A 24,963-nucleotide genomic window follows, 5' to 3' on the forward strand; every position below is an offset into this window, starting at 1 on the left:
CGGGAATAGACCTATCAGGGTCAGAAATATATAACAGCAAATCATCAGCATAAAGTGATAATTTGTATAACTTCTCATTACGGGTAATACCAAAAATATTAGGAGATTCACGAATAGCAATAGCTAAAGGTTCTAATGCAATATTAAATAATAAAGGACTTAAGGGACAGCCTTGTCTCGTACCACGAGATAATTGAAAAAAAGAGGATCTATAGTTATTTGTAAGAACAGAAGCAACAGGTTTATGATATATTAATTTAATCCATGATATAAAGTTAGGACTAAAATTAAAATTTCTCAATGTATTAAATAAATATATCCATTCAACTCTATCAAAAGCTTTTTCAGCATCTAATGAAATAACACATTCTGGGATTGTGGGTGGTGAAGTATGAATTATATTATAATTTTCTAACATTAAAAAAGGAATACGATTCCTCATAAAACCAGTTTGATCTTCTGAAATAATCTGTGATAGTACTTTTTCTAATCTAATAGCTAAAATTTTTGTAAGAATCTTAGAATCTACATTTAATAGTGATATAGGGCGATAAGATGTACATAAAGTAGGATCTTTATCTTTTTTAAGAATTAGAGAGATATTAGCTTCATAAAAAGATTGAGGTAATCTCTTCTTAGCAAACGCATCATTAAAAATTTCACATAACCAAGGAGAGAGCAAAGAAGAAAAAGTTTTAAAAAATTCTACTATATAACCATCAGGACCAGGAGCTTTCCCTGAATTCATTGATGAGATAGCCTCTCCTATTTCCACCATAGAAATAGGAGCATCTAACAGGCTATGATCTTCATCAATCAGTTTAGGAATATTCAAATTGTTAAAAAAATTATCTATCATGGACTGGTCACCATCAAATTCTGATTGATATAAAGATTTATAAAAATCTTGAAAGGTATTATTAATTTCTTTATGATCAGTAGTTAAATTACCGTCTTGTTTGCGAATTTTAATAATTTGTCGCTTAGTCGAGATAGCCTTTAATTGATTAGCTAACAGTTTACCAGTACGATCACTGTGAATATAGAATTGAGCCCTGGTCCTAATTAATTGATTTTCAATTGAAGAAGATAATAGTAAACTACGTTCCATTTGAAGCTCAACTCTCTTCTTATAAAGTTCTTTGGTAGGAGTCACGGAATAAATCTTATCAATTTCCTTGATTTTATCCACTAATAAAGCAATATCTAAATATCTTTGTTTTCTTTTACCAGCAGAATATGAGATAATTTGTCCACGAATAAAAGCCTTAAAAGAGTCCCAAAGTATTCCTCTGTCGATTTCTTCAGTACAGTTTGTTGAGAAGAACAAGTCAATTTGCTGTTTTATATAGGTGATAAATTCTGGGTCTTGAAGCAAAGTAGCGTTAAGCCTCCAAGATCTGATATTATTGGAAATAGTCCGAAATCTTAATAGATAACTTCAAAGGTGCATGATCCGAAATAGTAATAGAATCATATTTACAATCAATAACATCCGTTAATAACTGATGATCAATAAGAAAATAGTCAATTCTAGAATAGCTATGATATACATGTGAAAAAAAATGAAAATTCTTTATCTTTAGGGTTCAAAAACCGCCATATTTCTGTAATTCCCGAGTCAACCATAAATGAATTAATAAGTAGGGCTGATCTGTTCGGAAGAGTACGAATAGGTTTAGATCTATCCATCGAAGGATTCAAACAACAATTAAAATCTCCACCCATTATCAACATATATTCATTTAGATTAGGAAGGGAAGTAAATAAACGTTTAAAAAATTCAGGGCAGTCAAAGTTTGGAGCATAAATATTAACTAGAACAACTTTCCGATGGAAAAGTAAACCAGTTATCAACAAAAATCTACCCTGTGGGTCAGAGATAATTTCATGATGTGTAAACGATATTGAGGGGTCTATAAAAATAGACACACCCCTAATTTTAGTGGTACAATTCGAGTGAAATTGTTGACCCTTCCAGAACCTAAAAAAACATTGATTATCCTCCCTCCTGATATGGGTCTCCTGTGCAAAGATAATATTAGCATTCAGTCTATGGAATACTTTAAATATTTTTTTACGTTTAATCGGATGATTTAAACCATTAGTATTCCAGGAAATAAAGTTAACAGATTTATCCATCATACTAATATTAGTTGTGTGTATCATAAAAGGTTAGAAAGACACATAACCCACAATTCAGGAAGGAGGAAAATTGATTCAGGAGCAACCGGAGAACATGACACCTCAACAATATTAATAATTTAAAGTCGGCCCATAAACTAAAAGCAAAAAAATAAAAAGCAAAAGCGTGAAAAAAGATCCCTACCCCCTCCCCCCACCCTTCGAAAAAAAGCCAAGCGGCAGGCGCATAATCTAATACTAATATTACCCCCATTTCAAGATGGCAGCTCTATAAAAAGATTAAAAGAAAACTATATAACACCCAAATTAAGATATAGAGTTGCAAAAAAAAAATATCAATCAGAATAAAAGAAAACTAATATAATAAAACAATCATTAATAAAAAAAGTATAAACGTCAAAATTTAAAAGTGTAATATACCTTTAAAAAAAAATCCCGTGTTCAAATACAAGATGACGTTTCAAAAGCAACGACTTATGGGAAGAAGAAACGCCATTTTGAAAAAGCCATATTACTAAATACAAATGTGAGTTCAGCAATCTATTAAAAGACAAAATAAGATTTTAAAAAAAGGGATGTAATAAACAGTGCAATATATATAAAAAAAACCAAAAATCCAAAACATTCGTCCCATATCTGAGTACAGGCAAACAAATAAATGCTTACAAAAAACAGAATCTTACGGGAAAAAGAAACGACATCTTAAAAAAAAGTAAATCATTATTGCAAAATATAAACGTATATAACCAAAACAGAAAGAAAAAAAAAGATACTATAAAAATTAAAAAGAACATCTATAAACAATGATGATAGTAAAAAAAACCAGACCCATAGATCAAAATAAGAAGTTATAACCCAGCTTCATAGGTTAAAACTTAAAATAGAAAGATATCCTCTCTCCGAAAAATCTTCCACATAACACATAGTTCAAGTTGCAGTAGAAGATCGAAATTCTTCAACAAATTTCTTCGCTTCTTCCGGAGTGTTAAAAATTTGCTGACTGTTGTCGCTCAGCGTAATTCTAAGCTTCGCTGGATACATTAAAACTTGTTTAAGTCCAATCGAATAAATCTCTGCCATCACTGGTTTAAAAGCGATTCTGGCTCTCATAACCTCATAAGAATAATCCTCAACAATTTGAAATTTGAAGTTATTGTAAGAAATCATACCTTTTTTACGAGCTAATCGAATTAAAAGCTCTTTCTCACGAGGATAATAAAGGCGAACAATCACCGCTCGTGGTTTATCAGTCATAGACGAAAACCTCGCAACTCTGTGAGCACGGTCAATAACAGGTTTAGTTTGCAAACCTTCATCACCGAAAATTTCCCACAGTAATTTAGAGAAAAATTCAGTTAAATCACCGGACTCAGCTCTTTCGGGAAACCCAATAATTCGCAAATTCTGTCTGCGAAATCGATTTTCGAGATCAGTAATTTTAAACTTATGCTGATTTACAACTTTAAGAGTCGATTGTACCTTCTTATCCAACTCCTCAAGTGTACATGCTTTTTCAACAATTAATTTTTCAAGAGTCTCCAACTTATCTTCATGCTGCTGAATATCCGTTGCCTGCGACTGAAACTTAGTATCAAGCGATTTAACAGCTCCTTCAAGTTCAGACATTTTCGTGGTAAACTTGTTTTCCAAACTTGCTATTTTACTTTCCAGGTTATCTTCCAAACTTGCCATTTTACTTTCCAGCTTGCTTTCCAAACTTGCAAGTTTAGTGTCCAGAAGATTAGAAATTGCATCGATAGATAAAGGCTCCTTAGACGATTTCTTACTTGTAGCCATTTTAAGTTCGGCAAAGTTAGATCAAATATAGTTTTAAGGAAAAAAAAGTCAGTCGAAAATATCAACTCATTTGATTAAATTCGAAAAGATTTGATTAAAGGGTGATTATAGTTAGAAAAGTGAAGAGCGCCTAAAAAGGCAGATGTTTACGTCGCCATCTTGAAACTCCACCCCCTGTTTCTATTTCTTCTCTTCCAATTCACTCATTTTATTGGTTCTCAGATGTTACTGATGTGATGAGCATTTTCCACCTTACAAGCACATTATTTGTTCATAGAACAGCAGAGGGTATGTCCTGACAAAATATGACAGGATGCCTTTCCAAAAACTCTGACTTGGCACCACTCACTGTCATGAAACGAGGCACATCTCTTTTCAGCCCTCACAGGATATATGCTAATAAGCTTCAAATTTATTGAAAGAATAAAGTTGAAAACTTAAGGTGATTGGACCTAAATGGATCATACTGAAGCTTATTTTCTTCACAGGTCTCCTCATTATAGGAAGGAAGTGGAAGCTTTAGAGAGGGTGTAGAGGAGATTTACCAGGATGCTGCCTGGATTAGAGAACATGTCTTATGAGAAAAAGTTGAGCGAGCTAGGACAAAGGAAGGAGAGATGACTTGATAGAGGTGCAGAAGACAAGAGGCATTGACGGAATGTAGAGCCTGTGCTTTTTTCCCAGGATGCACTGGCAAATATGAGATGACATAATTTTGAGTGTTTGGAGTAAAGTACAGGGTGGACATTAGAGGTTTTTTTGTTCTGCACAGTGGTGAGTGCACGGAAAGCTCTGAAGGGGTAGAGGCACAGACAATAGGGAGGTTTAACAGACTCTTAGATAGTCACATGGATCACAGAAAAATGGACAGCTATGTGGAAGGAAGGCATTTAATTGAATTTGAAATAGAAAGGAAGAAAGATTGGCTTTATTTGTCACATGTACATCAATACATCAGAATATACAATGAAATGCATTGTTTACTTCAATGACCAAAACAGTTTGATGAGGTGTCAGGGCAGCCCACAAGCTTCACCACACTTTTGGCACCAACAGTACACGCCCTCAATTTACTAATCCTAACTCGTACTTCTCTTGAAATGTGGGAGGAAACCAAAACATTCAGAGGAAACCCACAGTCACGGGGAGGTTTAAAGGTCGGCACAACATCATGGGCCGAAGGGCTTGAACAGCACTGTAAAAAAACATACTATTTAACAACAGGATGACACTTTGAAGATCGTAACACTGACTGCTTGTGCAAATTAAAACATCAATTATTGTGAATGAAGACAGGCTGTTCTAATTTGTCTTGCAGTACTGCAATACCCAGTATTTATAATGGCAGCATGTAATCTGCGAAGGTAAAAAAACAAAAGATACCTCATCTTTAAAGATACAGATTGCTGACTAGTTAATAACCTCTTATGAGAACAAAGAAAGACTGTCTGGTCTCTGGGCATCACTGGTTCATAAGAATACTTAGCAAGTCCTGTGAATACAGGATCATCTTGAATGGCGAACATTCTATTTTGTTAAGACAAATATTGGACCATATATCTATACAGGCAGTCCCTGAGTTATGAACATCCGACTTACGAACAACTTGTACTTACGAATGGAGGGAGGAGAACATCATCCGCCATTTTAAGTCAGATCACGAGGCCATCTGCCATTTTAAGTCCAATCACGACGCTTTCCACCATTTTAAGTCGTTGCCGTTAACACTGCTGAGTGTGTAACTTTGCATTTGGCTTAAATATTTCTTAGCAAGATTCACTCTGATTTCCCCCCCCCTCCCCACTTTCCAGTCAGCACAGCCCCTACTTGTCCCATTTAATCTGTCTCAGTGTGGGTGAACTTTAGGACCCAGGGCAGCAGAGGACCTGCCGCCCGCTGCTGCTGCTGCTGAATCTGCAGTTTTCTGTTCCGTTGACGGAAAACGATTGTGATTGAAAATAAAGCGGAAATAATAAAGCGATCGGAAAGAGGTGAAACGCCATCAGTCATTGGAAAAGTGTTAGGCTACAGTCCGTCAACGATTGGAACAATATTAAAGGATATAGGTAAAGGTTAAAGTGGGAATAATGGAGCATGTGAAAGGCCCTGCCCTGTTGAAAGCTACAATTATTACTAGGCAATGCAGTGGTTTAATTATTGAAATACATACATTTCTTAAGTGTTTTATATGCATAGAAAGGTGAAACATGTACTATATACTAAGACAAACGTTTGACTAACTGACACTAAATACCGGATTACCTGTTCCGACTTACGTACAAATCCGACTTAAAGACGGACTCAGGAACAGAACTCGTTTGTAACCTGGGGACTGCCTGTATGCACCTCAGCTCCACCTGAGGAATTATATGCAGACTTAAAAGGGCTAGAACCTAACTGACTTCTTGGCAGCTTGAAAAGTCGTTCTGTGAGAATAATGTATAAACAAAGAAGTGTTTGTTCCATGAGAAGTTTCTTAGGCTATGTCCACACTAGATCGGATAATTTTGAAAATGTCAGTTTTGCATAAAAACAATAGGCGTCCACACTATGCGTTTTAAAAAATATCTCTGTCAACATTAAAATGGATATTTCGGCGAATCTCCTCCGACTGTGCATGCGCAGGACACATCTACCGAAAACAGATGTTTGGTGTCGAATCTTGCTCTGAAAGTGCGCGTTTGTGCAGTTACAGACTAGAAAAACTTAAACAACAGACAGCTGTTGGCTATCGCGCAGGAGGACTTAAAAGTAAAAAAAAAACAAATATTGGAGCGTATGGAGGCAACCGACAGGATGACCTGGTTGACAACGAACACTGAAAAACTGATGAACTCTGTTGATTTAATAAAGCCCCTTGTTAAATGTATAAAGCATGTCTGCATCAGTATTATCTTGTATTTCCACACAATTGTCAGAGAAGTACTTGCATAAATAGGTAAACCACCCTCATACGAGCAAGGACAGAAAGTAGGGCAAAGTGAGTATACTTATTTATTCAGTAAGTTATGGGTCAAAGTATTTGGTGAGTACGTTTCTAACTCTTCTGGCTTCAGTCTTGTTGTCATCTGTTCTGAAATTGTTAGGTTGTGTTCAAGAAAACAATGAAATGGTGCGCTGCTATCACCATCTGTTCCGGCACGTCATGACAGCATTTTTAGATTTCTCCGCTTACCCTGTCCACACTGCTCCAGCCAAGCGGTGTTTTTAAAATTACACACTCTGGAGAGCATTTCTGAAAATCTCCGGTTTCGGGGGACAAAAACGCCGTTTTAGTGTGGATGGAGGGTAAAAACAAAGAGAAAAAGCTTTGGTTATGAATTTATCCAGTGTAGTGTGGACGTAGCCTGAGTCTACCCTTATCTGTATGTGGTAACAATGTACATCAATAGCTCCAAACATCTTCTGGGCTCACTTGACTGCATATTTTCTCAGGCTCGGTAAGCAGAGGTTCTGTGTTGCCAACTGAGAACACAAGCTTGCTAATAAACAGCATGTACTTTTAAGTAAACTGTGTTTGACAGTTATTCTCTAGGTCTGAACCTAAATGGTTTCCAGTAGAGAGGCAGGTTAACATCTTGGTGCTGTGAGCAGGGTCCCAATATATGGTAGACCCCTAGCCAAAACTGAATAAGTTAGGGTGAATCAGAGACGAACAGGCCCACAAGGTAGGGTTTAACGTTGGTTCCTTTCTGCTCTCTGACTCTGTTTGTTCTCTTATTTTGGCGGTTAACAACCACTAACAGGACCCAAAGGGAATAGCAAATCAAGACAGTCAGTTCATGTCCCCTAGAATAGTGAATCAAGACGGACAGTGTGAGTCCCCCAGAATAGTAAATCAAGACTGGTGGTTCATGTCCCCCCCAAAAGAGATTAAAAAGATTTTGAACAATTTATTTTCTTCAGTATTCACTAAGGAGAAGGATATTGAATTGTGTAAGGTAAGGGAAACAAGTAGAGAAGTTATGACGATTAAAGAGGAGGAAGTACTAGCACTTTTAAGGAATATAAAAGTGAATAAATCACCAGGTCCTGACAGGATATTCCCGAGGACCTTGAGTGAAGTTAGTGTAGAAATAGCAGGGGCTCTGACAGAAATATTTCAAATGTCATTAGAAACAGGGATGGTGCCGGAAGATTGGCATATTGTTCATGTGGTTCCATTATTTAAAAAGGGTTCTAAGAGTAAACCTAGCAATTATAGGCCTGTAAGTTTGACGTCAGTGGTGGGTAAATTAATGGAAAGTATTCTTAGAGATGGTATATATAATTATTTGGATAGACAGGGTCTGATTAGGAACAGTCAGCATGGATTTGTGCTTGGAAGGTCATGTTTGACAAATCATTGAATTTTTTGAAGAGGTAATGAGGAAAGTTGACGAGGGTAAAGCAGTGGATATTGTCTATATGGACTTCAGTAAGGCCTTTGATAAGGTTCTGCACGGAAGGTTAGTTAGGAAGGTTCAATCGTTGGGTATTAATATTGAAGTAGTAAAATGGATTCAACAGTGGCTGGATGGGAGATGCCAGAAAGTAGTGGCGGATACCTGTTTGTCAGGTTGGAGGCCGGTGACTAGTGATGTGCCTCAGGGATCTGTACTGGGTCCAATGTTGTTTGTCATATACATTAATGATCTGGATGATGGGGTGGTAAATTGGATTAGTAAGTATGCAGATAATACTAAGACAGGTGGCGTTGTGGATAATGAAGTAGGCTTTCAAAGCTTACAGTGAGATTTAGGCCAGTTAGAAGAGTTGGCTGAAAGATGGCAGATGGAGTTTAATGCTGATAAGTGTGAGATGCTATATTTTGGTAGGAATAATCAAAATAGGACATACATGGTAAATGGTAGAGCATTGAAGAATGTAGTAGAACAGAATGATCTAGGAATAATGTTGCATAGTTCCCTGAAGGTGGAATCTCATGTGGATAGGGTAGTGAAGAAAGCTTTTGGTATGCTGGCCTTTATAAATCAGAGCATTGAGTATTGGAGTTGGGATGTAATGTTGAAATTGTATAAGACATTGGTAAGGCCAAATTTGGAGTATTGTGTACAGTTCTGGTCACCGAATTATAGGAAAGATATCAACAAAATAGAGAGAGTGCACAGACGATTTACTAGGATGTTACCTGGGTTTCAGCACTTAAGTTACAGAGAAAGGTTGAACAAGTTAGGTCTTTATTCATTGGAGCATAGAAGGTTGAGGGGGGGATTTGATCGAGGTATTTAACATTTTGAGAGGGATAGATAGAGTTGACGTGGATAGGCTTTTTCCATTGAGAGTAGAGGAGATTCAAACAAGAGGACATGAGTTGAGAGTTAGGGGGCAAAAGTTTAAGGGTAACACGAGGGGGAATTTCTTTACTCAGAGAGTGGTAGCTGTGTGGAACGAGCTTCCAGTAGAAGTGGTAGAGGCAGGTTTGGTATTGTCATTTAAAGTAAAATTGGATAGGTATATGGACAGGAAAGGAGTGGAGGGTTATGGGCTGAGTGCAGGTCAGTGGGACTAGGTGAGAGTAAGCATTCGGTACAGACTAGAAAGGCTAAGATGGCCTGTTTCCGTGCTGTAATTGTTATATGGCTATATGGTTAATGGTGAATCAAGACAGGCGGTTCAAGTCCCCCAGAATAGTGAATCAAGACGGGTGGTTCATGTCCCCCAGAATAGTAAATCAAGACGGGCAGTTCGAGTCCCCCAGAACAGTGAATCAAGACGGACTGTATGAGTCCTCCAGAACAGTAAATCAAGATGGGTGGTTCGAGTCTCCCGGAATAATTGGGAAGTTTGAGTCTTCTTGTAAGTGAAGATGGGTGTTTCGAATCCCCCAGAATATGATGGGTGCGTGCTTAGACAAAGTGGGGGGGAATAGACCGTTATAGAAAATAATAGACGAATATCCAGACAATGAAAAGAAACTGAGACTATTGTCTAAACTTTTGGGAAAAGACTACTGGCCTGCAGGAGGTACATTTGATTTAAATTTAATACAGCAGGCGGAAGAGAGAATATGGAAAGGGAAGGCAGGGAAAGAGTATGGTCGGCTGATTGGCCTACAGCAACAAGAGGCAGAAATAAAAGATAGACATAAACTAAGTTGTTGGACTGATAACGCTAAGCAAAGAGGGTTAGACGTACATGATAAAAGAGGCAATCCCAGGAGTTGGCAAGAGTTGAGACCGATTTGTGAAGAATGGGATTAGGGACAGAAACAGACAAAGGAGACAGAGAAAGAAACTGTATCAGAGATAAAACATACTGGTCCTGGAAGTATAAATAAAGGGAAAATGGAAACTGAAAATAAAAATAATTTTGGGGTATCCCACCTCTATCCAGACATTACAACCGATTCCCTAAACGATACTGATAATTAGTAATGGGTAAGGCAACCTAATAATCTCGCCGTACTACCCACAACTGTGTCGGCACCTGTTTTACCACGGTCCAGTTCCCCAACCCCATATGGTTCTCGCCCTGGTGCCTCAATCACCATCTCAACAGCCATTGCATCACCACTGACCAATGCAGTTCCTGCAGAACAGTTGGGAAACCCAATACCTGTTTCTGACCACACGCACAGTCAGACTGGACCTCTCTTGCAGTGGACCCCTGAGCAAGGGTCATTGGTTTTACCGGGACTAATACAGACTCAGTATCAATTGCCCATGAGGACTGCTCCTAACCCACAAGCCAGAATGGCGGAACAAGAACCTACTATGCAAATCCATAAACCCTGGACCCCTTCCAAACTCTGTGGTACACTGAATGCCGCACTGACAAGAAGGTCAACCCCCAAGGGTTCTGTAGTTATTTAAGAACTGTCCTGACTATTTATTCCGCTAACTCCTGAGATTTATTCCCTTTGGCTATAGCCATCCTTACTCCTACTAATCAGACACAATTCACCATTCGACCTAGACAAGGCAACTACGACCAGTTAATCGCGACCAGGCAAACCGAACCGCGGACGATTGAAAATACATTGAACGCCTTGTCCCACATTCTGGCCCCCTCCACAGATGTAAGTGTAAACCGGGAAAAGATGAGACCCCGATGATTTCCTAGAACGCTTTAATGCCATTTATTCTGCACGATCGGGAGATCCACTGTATGCAGCAGGGAACCAGCCCCCACAGTACAGTGCTCTCCTCCTCCATGCCTCACCCAGCAAGGTGGCCGACAAGGTTAAATCCAACAATATGAACTGGTCAGAATCCACTTAAGCTTCATAAAGCCATTTTAAATTAGATTGTAGTTTGCAAAGACAAAGTATTTCTAAGAAAGCAGTATATCAGATAAAGAAGTACGTTATTTATCATTGTAGCTGTATGAACAATTTGTGGCCTTGTCAGAAAGAAGTGTCTCATTCAGTCTTTCAAAGCAAACCACCGAGGTCATCTAAAGGGAAAAAGTTCACTTAAATTTTAGTACATAACATTTCAGTGGGTGGCAAGAGCAATCTTCTATATTTAAATGTTTGTTTTTTTCACTTGTGAGGAAAGGTTGATTTTTGATTTTGTCCAATTCTGAACAAATATAAGGACACTACATGAGGTCCTGCTTCAGAACCCCCTTCTCCATTTTTTCCCCTGTTCTACTGTGAACCCAGCTACCTTTTTAGAATGCCCTCCTGAGAGTCTAGATTGACCACCCCATGATTGTGCAACAATTAATCACCAACTGACAGAAGTCTGACCTGACATGACTGACATCCCCCTTGCTAATCCAGACTTAGTCTTCTATGTAGATGGGAGCTTCTTTATAGACAACCAAGGCCAGTGTTATACAGGCTATGCTGTTGTTTCCGACATAGAAACCGTGGAGTCTGATTCCTTTCTTTCTCCTCACTCAGCACAGCAAACTGAACTCTTTGCACTCACTAGAGCATGCATCCTAGCTACTGGGAAATCAGCCAACATTTTAACAGACTAGATATGCCTTTGGAGTCACTCATGACTTCAGGCAACTTTGAAAAGCTAGGGCTTATGTCACCTCCTCTGGTACGGCCATGACTTAAACAATTTACATCGACAACCTCTTGTCTTCCTTCTTCCTTCACAATTGACCATTATTAAATACCCTGCACACACTAAAGGTACTACTGAGATTGATCGTGGAAACAACATAGCTGGTTCTGATTGTTCCCCAAATGACAAACTGCCGGGGAAAAACTGAATCCCCCATTTCCGAATCAAAGGGTATGCCTGGAATTGAAGATACAAACATAGAAAACCTACAGCACAATACAGGCCCTTTGGCTCACAAAGCTGTGCTGAACATGTCCTTACCTGAGAAATTGCCTAGGGTTACCCATAGCCCTGTATTTTTCTGAGCTCCATATACCTGTCCAGGAGTCCTAAAAGACCCTATCTTATCCGCCTCCACCACTGTTGCTGGCAGCCCATTCCAAGCACTCACCACTCTGCGTAAAAAACTTACTCCTGAAGTAGTACCTACTTCCAAGCACCTTAAGCCTGTGTCCTCTCTTGATAGCCATTTCAGCCCTGGGAAAAAGCCTGACTATCCACACAATCAATGCCTCTCATCATCTTATACACCTCTATCAGGTCACCTCTTATCCTCTGTCACTCCAAGGAAAAAAAAGGCTGAGTTCACTCAACCTATTCTCATAAGGCATGCTTCCCAATCCAAGCAACATCCTTGTAAATCTCCTCTACACCTTTTCTATGGTTTCCACATCCTTCCTATAGTGAAGCGACCAGGACTGAGCACAGTACTCCAAGTGGGGTCTGACCAAGGTCCTACATAGCTGAAACATTATCTCTTGGCCCTTAAACTCAATCCCATGTTTGATGAAGGCCAATGCACCATATGCTTTCTTAACCACAGGGTCAACCTGCACAGCAGTCTTGAGCCTTTATTTTGAAACTTTGAGCAGGTTAGCAATGTTATGAACATTGATCACATTGCACTAAAATGGACTTCCGAGTTTTGTTCTAATTGTGATCTTCTTGTAAAAATTTATATTATTTATTTGTGTATAGTTTACGCTTTTCTTGTGAATACTGCCTACATGATGTTTTGTTGCTATGATGCTGTGACAAATTAGTTTTTCATTGCACCTGTGCATTCATGTACTTGTGCAGATGACAATAAACTTGACTTTGATCAGAAGACAATCCAGAATACCCTTTCTTGCTTATTTTAAAGTAGCTGCATTTGGTGTCAATGTTATTCCTAGCCAGAGCACAACAACTTATATAATTACCACCATTAAACTTGAGCCTAGTGACAACCTGTAACCTGCATGGCTTTATGAAAATCAAACAGCATGTAATTATCCTCCACTCACTGCATTTTCTGCAGAAGTCAGCCTATTCTTACTAATGGAGGCTGCTGTCATTTTGGTTTTCAGTCTACTTCCATCAGTTTTTCAAGACTCCTGAGCAAACTGTTTCATGTGATACAGGCATATGCTTGGTCCTGATTGTCAATAGGCTGAAAAAAAATTGTCAATAAGAACAGAAGCCTTCTGTTGGTTGGGGTCAACCATGGATGTTACCATGGTTGTCTCCATTGTTGGTGCAGTGTCACAAGGCAGTATGCAAGCCAGAACAGTACAATATTGAGAGCAAGCTGTTACCCATGCAGCAGACTTCTCCTCTCCATGCAACGGCATCACCACCATCACACAGATCACAGACCAGTTCATCAGTAATGCCCTGACTAGAAGCAAAGAGAGGTGTTCTTGACATGATTTCCTGCTGTCGAGAACTGCTTCACGAGAGGAGCAAAGGGAGACAAATCTTGATGTCCACTTGAAGAAAAAGCCAAAGGCTAAAGAGTTCTCATAGTTGGTCTCTCTAAGATTTAATCACCATCTGCTTCCCTCCACTGATGCTGCGGTGTTAATGCTACGATGGGTTGTTGCTCCACTGATGTACAGGTTACTCCACAAATTAATGTGTATACATAAAATATCATACATCTTGGGTTTGATTTTATAAAATCAGGCACCTATGTCCATTTATCTCCTCAGCATTAAGCTTGGTCTGAGTGCATCTACCACTTCCTCTGGCATCTTGGTACTGCAGCATTATAACTATTAGCCATTCTTAGAGTACATCTATTATAATTGTTCCATGCACTTAAATCTAAATTGTCTCACTTATTGAATTCTCTGATTTCCTATCAATTTTATAAAGCCAACCCTTTGATCTCACAGTCTACATTTTCATTGCCCTTGGATCTCATATCTACCTGCACTGCACTTTCTCTGTACCTGTAGCATCTGTTATTGCTTTTACCTTTGTACAACATTGATGAACACCATAAGACCATAAGATATAGGAGCAGAATTAGGCTATTTTGGCTCATCAAGTCTACTCCACCATTTCATCATGGCTGATCCAATTTTCCTCTCAGCCCCAATCTCCTGTGCTCCCTATGATTCCCTTCATGCCCTGACCAATCAAGGATCTATCCATCTCGCCCTTAAATATACTTAAGACTTGGCCTTCACAGCTGCCTGTGGCAATGAATTCCACAGATATATTGCACTCTGGCTAAAGAAATTCCTCCTCAGTTCTATTCTAAAAGGACACCCCTCTGTTCTGAGACTGTGTCCTCTGTTCATAGACACTCGCACCATAGAAAACATCCTCTCTATCAAGGCCTTTCACCATTTGATAGGTTTCAATTAGGACACCCCTCATTCTCCCAAATTCCAGTGAATACAGGATGAGAGCCACCAAACATATGACAAGCCGTTTAATCTTCTAATCATTTTTGTGAACCTCCTTTGAATCCCCTCCAGTTTTAGTACATTCTTTCTAAGGTAATGGGACAAAAACTGCTCACAATATACCAAGTAAGATCTCACAGTGCTTTATAAAGTCTCAATATTTTGTCCTTGCTTTTAGATTTTAGTCTTCTTGAAATGAATGCTAACATCACATTTGCCTTCCTCACCACTGACTCAAACTGCAAATTAACCTTTAGGGAATCCTGCACAAGGACTCCCAAATCCCTTTTTGTCTCAGATTTTTGTATTTCCTTTCCACTTAGACAAAAACCAACCCCTTCATTTCTTCTACCAAAGTGCATGACCATAAACATCCCAACACTATATTCCATCTGCCACTTCTTTGCCCATTTTCCTAATCTGTCTAAGTCCTTCTGTAGCCTCCCTATTTCCTCAAAGATACCTGCCCCTCAACCCATCTTCATATCGTCTGCAAACTTTGCAACAAAGCCATTAATTCTATTCCCCAAATCATTGGCATATAATATAAAAAGAGTCAATCCCAACACAGACACCTATGGAACACCACTAGACACTGGCATCCACCTGGCAGCTCCCTTTATTCCCACTCTTTATCTCCAGCCAATTGACCACTGCTTTATCCATGCTGGAATCTTCCCTGTAATACCATGGGCTCGTAGAGGCTTAATATGTGGTACCTTGTCAAAGGCCTTCTGAACTGTCCAAGTGTACATCAACGAATTCCCCTTTGTCTATCCTGTTTGTTATTTTTTCAAAGAATTCCAACAGATTTGTCAGGCAAGATTTTCCTTTGAGGAAACCATGCTCACCATGGCCTATTTTAGCATGTGCCTCCAAGTAACCTGAAACCACATCCTTAATAATCGACTCCAACATCCTCCCAACTGTGGAGGTCAGACTAACTGGCCTACAATTTCATTTCTTCTGCTTCTCTCCCTTCTTGAAGAGTGGAATGACATTTGCAATTTTCTAGTCTTCCTAAACCATTCCAGAATCTAGTGATTTTTGAAAGATCATTACTAATGCCTCCACAATGTCATCAGCCACCTCATTCACCATCTGGTCCAGGTGACTTAAGTACCTTCAGACCTTTTAGCTTCACAAGAATCTTGTCTCTAGTTATGGTAACTTCAAACCTTCATGATCTCTGACACCTGGAACTTCCACCATACTGCTAGTGTCTTCCACAGTGAAGACTGATACAAAATATTTATTCAGTTCATCAGCCATTTCGTTGTCCCCCATTACCACCTGTCCAGCATCATTTTCCAGCGGTCTGATATCCACTCTTGCCTCTCTTTTACACTTTATGTATCTGAAGAAACTATTGGTATCATCTTTAATATTATTGGTTAGCTTACATTCATATTCCATCTTTACCTTCTTAATGAATTTTTTTAGTTATCTTCTGTTGGCATTTAAAAACTTCCCAATCCTCTAACTTCCCACAAATTTTTCCTTTATTCTATGCCCTCTCTTAGGCTTTTATGTTGGCTTTGACTTCTTTGTTAGCCCTGGTTGTGCCATCTTACTTTCAGAATACTTCTTCCTTTTTGGGATGTATATATTCAGTCCCTTCCGAATTGCTTCCATAAATTCCAGTCACTGCTGCTTTGCCATCATCTCTGCCAATGTTCTTTTCCAATCAATTCTGGCCAACTCCTCTCTCATGCCTCTGTAATTCCCTTTACTCTACTGTAATACTGATACATCTAACAAATTTCAGGGTGAATTAAATCATGTGATCACTTGCCCCTAAGGGTTCTTTTACCATATGCTCTCTAATCAATTCTGGTTAATTGCAAAACATCCAATCCAAAACAGCTGATCCCCTAGTGGGCTCAACCACAAGCTGCTCGAAAAAGCAATCTCGTAGGAATTCTAGAAATTATCCCTCTTGGGATCTCCCAGCAACTGGATTTGCCCAATCAACCTGCATATTGAAATCCTCCATTAGCATTGCAATATTGTCCTTTTGGCATGCATTTATTTCCCATTGTAACTTTAGAGTACAGTCGGCCTTCCTTATCTGCGGGGGATTTGTTCCGGGACCCCTCGTCGATACCAAAATTCACGGATGCTCAAGTCCCTTATTCAACCTGTCTCAATCTGGTGGACCTTAGGACCCAGCGGAACCATAGACCTTATTTAACCTGTCTCAGAGCGGTGGACATTAGGACCCGGCGCCAGAGATCTGAACGTGCATTGTTTCTGTTCACGAAAATAATCATGATCACGATTGAAAATAAAGTGGAAATAATAAAGCGATCGGCAAGAGGTGAAACGCCATCGGTCATTGGAAAAGCGTTAGGCTAGGTTGGTCAACGATCGGAACAATTTTAAAGGATAAAGTGAGAAAGGCTCTGCCCCGATGAAAGCTACAATTATTACTAAGCAACTCAGTGGTTTAATTATTAGGTTTTAGGGTTTTGAGTTTTTGACCATCCACATCAACCCAGCACGGTGGAGAGTGCACTAGGGAGCGATCTGTCCCGAGTCCTGAGAATTTCCGGTCCTGAGCCCGGCGCTGAAACATACGTTCTTAAGTGCTTTATATGCACAGAAAGATAAAATATATACTATATACTAAGACAAACGTTTGACTAACTGACGCTAAATAATACCAAATGTACCTGTTTTAGTAAGAGAACTTCCGATTTTTTCAATTCCAATGCACAATAACCCACGCACATCCTCTCATATACTTTAAATCATCTCTAGATTACTTATAATACCCAATACAATGTAAATGCTATGTAAAATGGTTGTTATACTGCATTGTTTAGGGAATAATGACAAGAAAAAAAAGTCTGTACATGCTTGAACAAGTGCTGCAAGAGCACTTCCGGGTTTTCGCGATTCGCAGTTGGTTGAATTCGTGCATGCGGAATCCGCCGATAAGGAGGGGCGACTGTATATACTATTGCTTGGGGGTCTGTATACAACTCCCATCGGGAGTTCTTTACACTTGCAGTTCTTTAGCTTTATCCACAACAATTTCACCTATAAGTCACCTCTTTCTAATGATTTAATTTCATTTTTTTTAACCACTGAAGCCACGCCACCCCTCTGCCTTCCTGCCTATCCTTTCAATACAATGTGTACCCTTGGACATAAAGGTCCCAGCTATAATCTTCTTTCATCCATGATTCAGTGATGCCTATTTCACACATGTCAATCTGCAACTGTGCTACAAGTTCATCTACCTTATTCTATATACTGCATGCATTCAAATATAACACCTTCAGTCTTGTACTTACCCTTTTCAATTTTGTCTGCATCTTACATTGCAAATCATCCTATTGACTGCAATTTTGCCCTATCATCAGCCTCTCCTTGCTAGGAGCCTCACTACATGTTGATTCAAGTACTGCGCAGACGCAATAGGAGAGTAGGGGTCTCAGATTATTAACAGTAATGTTAACTGTCAACTGCATATATAAAATGGCTTCCCTGTAGTGCTTATAATGAAATAGCTTCTCTGTATGTTAACTGATGAAGTAATGCTCTGTTTAGCCGAAATGTTTGGGTTATAATTATAGATAACTGAGGAACTAAGCAATGGAAGCTATGTTATTCTTTCTGTATGTGTGGGAACCTGAGTCAGTGCGTGGGCTTTTCGGGAGGAGATCCGAAGAGGAAGGACGTGCTGGATGCACCCTGGTCGACCACCATGGTTGGTCCCAGGCGGCGGGTCAAGGAGGTCAGAGGAGATCGAAGGGTGGAAAGAAGACTCCGTTAATTGAGCTCCAATGGTCGTGCACAAATTGGTTGAACTCTGATAAGTTTGGAGCCTTTTTCTTTCCTTTTATATTGTATCTCTATTAATTACATAGTTCCAGTTAAGATTTATAAAGTGTAATCTGTAAATCATACATTATGTGCTGTCTGATATTTTATGTGTGAGTTTGTACCAGTGTGCATTACACAGCCTCTACGCAAATGTGAGACCCGGTTTGGTGGGCGGACAGGGTTTCCAGTAGACAAACATGAGCTGATCGCCCTGAGCATTACAGAAGCATTCCCGGGCAGGTCCAGCAAAGATATTTAAAAACCCAGTCTCTATAAAAGAGAGGTACTGCCTAGTGGAGCAGTCATTGTCGGTGTTGTCTGAGGCAGCAAAATAAGGCTTTGAATAGGGGGAATGTCTACATCAGACAGTGGAGAGCATCCTTATGGCCGTCCCCCTGAACAATAAGTACTCCAATTTGAGTACTGTTGGGGGGGGGGGGGCCGAGCGACCTACCCGGGGGAAGCAACAGCAACCATGCCTCTCACACTGTGTCTGGCCCTGCGGTTCAGAATGGGAGGGAACAGAAGAGGATGGCAGCAGAAAGTCTATAGTCAGGGTGGCAGACAGGCAATTCTGCGGATGCAAAAAGGAAACACAGATGGTAGTTTGCCTCCTAGATGCCAGGGTCCATGATGTTTCCGGACACGTCCACAATATCCTGAAAAGGGAGGGTGAGCAGCCAGAAGTCGTGGTACGCATTGGTACCGATGACACAGGTAGAAAAGGGGAGGAGGTCCTGATTAAGGAATCCAGGGAGTTAGGAAAGAAGCTGAGAAGCAGGACCTCACAGGTAGTAATCTTGGGATTGCTGTGCCATGCAACAGTGAGGAAGAATAGAATGAGCTGGCAGTTAAATGTGTGGCTCAAGAATTGGAGCAGGGGCAGTGATTCAGAATTCCTGATAAATGGGATCTCTTCTGGGGCAGGTGGGACCTGTACAAAAGGGATCATTTGCACTTGAATCCGAGGGTTACCAATATTCTTGTGGGCAGGTTTACTAGAGCTGTTGGGAGTGATTTAAACTAATATGGTATGGATGGGAATAGGGCTGAGGATGAGCCAGCAGGTTTACAAATACATGATGGGTATAACATGGATGAAAGGAAGGACAAACCAATGACTGGGTATAAATGCAGACAGAGCAGAGTTAAATTGTACCACAGAGGCAAAATTCAAAAGGGCAAAGAATGCAGGACTGAAAGTGATGTATTTAAATGCACATCATATTTGGAATAAGGTGGACAAACTCGTGGCACAATTACAGATTGGTCAGTATGACATTTGGGCATCACTGAGTTGTGACTGAAAGAAGGCCATAGTTGGGAATTTAACATCAAAGAATATACTTTGTATCGAAAGGGCAGGCAGGAAGGCCTAGGTGGTGGTGTGGGTCTGTTGGTAAGAGATGGAATTACATCTTTAGAAAGAAGTGACATAGTGTCAGAGAAAGCTGAATCTTCATGGGTGGAGTTAAGAAAATGCAAGGGGGAGAAAAACATTATGGGATTCATATATAGGCCTCCAAATAGTAGCCACTATGTGGGGGTGATATTGCAAAGCGAGCTGGAAAAGGCATTTAATAAGGGTAATGACACAATTGTAATGGGGGACTTTAGTATGGAAGCAGATTGGGAAAATCTAGTTGGTGTCAGATCGCAAACGAGGGAATGTGTTGAATGCCTATGAGACGGCTTTTTAGAGCAGTTTATTGTTTGAGCCTATGCAGGGAAAGGATATCTTAGATTGGGTGTTGTGTAGTAACCCATATCTTATTAGGGAGCTTAATGTAAAGGAACCTTAAGACAGTGACAACAATATGATAAAATTCATACTGCAATTTGAGAAGGAGAAGCAAAACTCACACGTATCAGTATTGCAATGGGATAAAGGGAATTACAGAGGTATGAGAGAGGAGCTTGCCTGGGTGGATTAGAGGAGGATACTGGCAGGGATGAAGGCAGAATAGAGATGGCTGAAGTTTCTTGGAATAGTTCACAAGACACAGGATAGATATGTCCCACAGAAGAAGTTGTTCTGAAATGGCAGGGATAGGCAACTATGGTTAATAAGGAAAGTTACAACTACGTCGACTCAGGCCTGGAGGGCCGGCGTTGGGCATGATGATGGACCCTCTCTCTCTCCCTCATCAGTGTGTTAAGTTCATCTGCATTAACCGCGCTGCTATCTTCTAGGAACGTGTTGACCATGGTCTTGGGAGGGCACCCAGGGTTCATCCTCCCATGTTTGGGCTCCCATGTGATGACTAGGTTGGCAGGTAGCTCAGGGTGCTGTAGACAGTGCCCCGCTAATTGCAGTCTTCTCGCCTCAATTTTAGTAGTGAGCATCGGTAGGTCGTCATGGAGCTTGTCGTTCATCATGTGCTGTTGCCAACTCATGTCAAGAGCCACCCAGAGCGTTCGTTTATAACAACCATCTAGTGACTTTCGCATGGTCTTGGTGAGTGTTCACATCTCGCATCCGTATGTGAGAATGGACTCTATGACTGCTATGAAGATCATCTCTTTGAGCCCTCTGGTCAGGTTGGACCTCCAGACTTCCTTCATGTCATTTACAGCCCTCCACACCAGCGCCTTCTGTATCTTTACGTCCTTCTCCAAACTCATCATTCTTGATCTGAGGTACTTGAAGTCTAAGACTTTCTTAATGGTATCATTCATTTCGGTCTTGAGAATATCTTCGTCGTAGTTGAACGCCATGTACTCTGTCTTCTTAGAGTTTAGGTGAAGTCCAACTTTATTGCACTCAATTTCCACTTTTGTCAGTAGCTGCTGTGCTTCCTCCATCTGGTCAGAGAGCAGGACTATGTCATCTGCAAAATTGAGATCTATGAGCATAACTAGTCTGATCCTTTTGGTTTGTCCTGGTTTCATGGTAAAACCAAGTTTGTTATGATCTTTGGTAGCTTGACGTAGAGCGTAATCAAGGATGATTATAAAGATGTAGGGTGCCAGAGTGTCTCCTTGCAGCACACCAGCTGGGAGCTCGAACACTATTTTTTCTCCATCTGGTGATACAACTTTCGCCATGGTCTTGGTATAGCAGGACTCTATTGCTCTCAGTAGACGGTCTGGCACTCTGTAAGCTTTCAGGATCTTCAGCATTTTACCTCGGGGAATGGAGTCAAAAGCTTTGCAAAAATCGATAAAAGTAAGCACGGCTGGTAGGTTGTTCTTCTTGACTTCCTTGATGATTCTGCGGAGAGCAAGTATTTGCATTATTGTTGTGAGCTTCTGCCGAAAACCATTCTGATTGAATCTTAGCTTAGGGTCAATGACGGTACAGGGATTTGGGGACAGGGACGATGCTTGAGAGTTCTGGTTTGTCGCCTTTCATCAGTGCCGTATTAAACATGTCCAGCAAGATGTCATCCAGGTCACAGTTCTTACGGACATCTGGTGTTACCCCATCTGGTCCAGTGCTTCCGCCCTGTTTGAGTGCATATTTGGCCTTCTTCAGTTTGTCAATGGTGAATGGGCCATCATTGATGTCGACTTGCGTTAGTATCGTGGGTATATCCTCTTCTTCTTCCGTGATTGTTGGAGGGCTTCCCAGAAGGTTCTTGAAGTGGGTAAAACATGTCTGGACACAGTCCTCTACTGCTTTACCACTTATTTGACCTGATGGGGACTTCTTCCATCCGCTGATCTCGTTGACCAGGCGCCATACTTCTCTGTGCTGCTTGTCTTCATTAGCAGCTTCTACCCCTCTAATCCTCTCAGCTAGTTCCTCTTCCTTCAGTCCGTCGTAGGTGCCAAAAAGATTCTTCTTTGCTGTTTTGAACTGGTCTCTTAGCTCTTCTGTTTTGCTCCTTCTAAGTTCAGCATGACAAGCATTGACCACACTCCTTGCTGCGACGACGTCAGGATGTTTCGAGATCCGGCTTTTTTTGATTCACTTCACAGTACACAGACTCTTTGTTGCATCGGTGTGTGCGTCTATGAGCTGTTGATAGCGGTCGGTGGCAGTCTCTTCCTCCTCCCTCTCCAGTGGGCAGAAGCAAATTCTCACTTCCACAGTGTACTGGGCTTGAAGAATAGGTTGTGAGGAGAATGCCTTCCAGTCTATCTTCTCCTTGGGACCTGTGGCTTTGGGTTGCTGCAGGCTCAGTCTCACTTGCATTGACACTATTCTGTGGTCAGAACTGACTGAGTTGAAGGTGCTGTAGGCTTCAATGTTGATCACACAATTACGTCATTTTGTTCTAACGAGGATGTAGTCCTGGGGATCCAAAAACACCATCATGTACACCCAGGCAAAGAGATAAGGTTCGCAGAGGTAGAGGGGATGCACCTCATCACCTTGTCCGCATGGAGGGAGTCAACGATGATGTCAGCACAAGGCAGAGTAGAGCTGATGTTGAACCGCAAGGCGAAGAAGGCACTAAGGGGCATAGTCTCAGTCAGTGACAGAATCCTTATTGCGGTTTAATCAATATCGTGAAAATCCTCTGGTGCAGGTTTGAGGAATTCGGTGGCCTTGACGGTTGCCTGTACTACCATCAGTGGCTTAGCCAGCAGTAGGTCTCCTAATGAGGCCATCATGCGGTTCAGAATACATTTGACAATGGCAATACAGACAAAAATCGCTATAATGGTCGTCAGCGCGTAGATAGCCCCATTGATCAACCAGTCCTTCCACGCGCTTAGTCCCCAATCCCCCCCATCTTGCCCAACCTGTTCCTTCCTTAATGGATCCTAACTGTTCATCTATTTTATTCATGCACCGTGTTATGTTGGCAGTAGTATCGTCTAGCCCCATTATGCATTTGTCCTCTATGATAGCACAGAGCCCTCCCTCCCTGGTGAGGAGGTAATCAAGTGCATAGCGGTTTTGCATGGAGAAGAGCCGCAGTTGGGTAAGGCTGTCAGTTATGAGTCTTAATGCTCTCCTGGTGGCGTTCCCAAGGCTCATGAGACCACAGGCCAGATAGTTCCAATTGTGGGCTGCCATAGTGGCTCCTGATGCTCCCAAAGAGAAAAAGCCAGCTGCCCTGTATCCGGCCACCTGACCTGCGATGAGGGTAGTCAGGACTTGGTAATCCGCATAAAATTCTTGGGAGATCTCTCTCTTGTACCTCCCAGATGGGCGGGACAGGGGACCCCAAGTCCCAGGGCAAGGGACCGAGGTAGGGAGGAAGGTGCCATAGGCCACCGAGGAAGGGTAAGGGTACTCCAGGAAGTTGGTAGCAATGCCGTTATAGAAGAAAAAAATACCCTGGGAAGGTATACATGGTCTCAGTGCAACCTTTATCCTTTAGGTTTTTGTCGTCGCTCCACTGCCCAACACCGGCAGAGGGGTACACTCATTTGGTACCCCTGCAATAGTCAGGTAGTGGGAATACATGATCATTGATCAGGAGGTGGATGCGGTTCTCCTCCCCACAAAGGAGTTGCACCCCCTGGGTCAGGGGCTGGCACTTTGTCTCATGACAAGAGCAAGATCCTTGGTAGGGTCCTTGGTAGGGTGACACTCCCTTTTCCCACAGGGCTTGGAGAGGCAGGTGACGTTATTCGAGACATACACGTCTGAACATCTTCACCCTGTTCCAAAGTAGCAGTTCTCATATACTCCGTCACTCTTCGGGGGTTTGGGATTCCCCTCCCACCAGAGATCTTCTTTCATCCACGGGAGGAGTCGAACGGCTCTTATATGATCTGACCACTTAATGATGGACGGGGGAACTAGGCAGTCCGCGACAGGGGCCTTGGAAATCATATAGCTGAGTTCCACCCTCTTTCCCACAAGCAATGTTTCATTGGCGGGGGCGCATCGGAAGTGTTGATCGGCATGATCCCAGTGCGGGAAAATGGTGAAGAGAGAGGAGACACTGGTGGGGTGGGGATAGCAAACGATGGTCGTAGTTCCATACAGTCGTTTGTGCACGTTTTGGAAATAGTTCTCACTTATAAATCCCGAGGGAGGTCTTCCAAGGGTGGGGCCTTTGGGGAAACTCCAATCCCTTTTCCGCCTTGAAATGTCCCCCTTCGATCTCTTTAGGGGGTGTTGTTCCTCATCCAGAGTGTCCCGCAAACACTTCCCCTTGTGTAACAGGCCCCTTAATCGACCCTCTGCCCGATTTCTCTTGCAAGTAAAGTCGAACCTGCAATTCTGGTCCCAACAGGGAAGGGCCCATAGTTCCTTTCACCTAGGACCAGTTGACGGTCTGAGTGTGTAAGTCTCCCAGTACAATAATTAACCCTGGTTACATTCCATTTCTCCAATTGGCCTTCACCATCGTCACAGACCAGGACATCCTGGCTGCAAAGATGGTATACTCTACTGTTCTTCCCCGAACGGCATCAATAGACCCGTCCCTCGACCTTTACCTTATACCCCACTATCCCTAAAAGAATATAGATAACCAACAGCATCCTACCTTCCATTACCAGAGTACAATTTCAAGGACGCGGCACCACAAGGAAGAAAAGGAATTTAAACACACAACAGTTCAATCAAGTCC

General features: G+C 41.3%; 1 protein-coding gene across 3 annotated transcripts in view; it reads right to left on the reverse strand.

The window, feature by feature from the left end:
- The window catches only part of asphd2 (aspartate beta-hydroxylase domain containing 2), an 89,834-nt gene that overhangs the window by 57,987 nt on the left and 6,884 nt on the right, over window positions 1-24,963 (reverse strand). For 2 of the 3 annotated variants that reach the window (XR_009515405.1, XM_059987871.1), the window contains exon 2: window positions 2,566-2,685. The exons of the other annotated variant lie outside the window; for it this stretch is intronic. The gene's annotated coding sequence lies outside the window, so the exon portion shown is untranslated. The remainder of the gene's footprint in view (window positions 1-2,565; window positions 2,686-24,963) is intronic. 3 annotated transcript variants of the gene reach the window in all.

The sequence above is a fragment of the Hypanus sabinus genome, chromosome 13 (assembly GCF_030144855.1).
Source record: "Hypanus sabinus isolate sHypSab1 chromosome 13, sHypSab1.hap1, whole genome shotgun sequence".
NCBI lineage: Eukaryota > Metazoa > Chordata > Chondrichthyes > Myliobatiformes > Dasyatidae > Hypanus > Hypanus sabinus.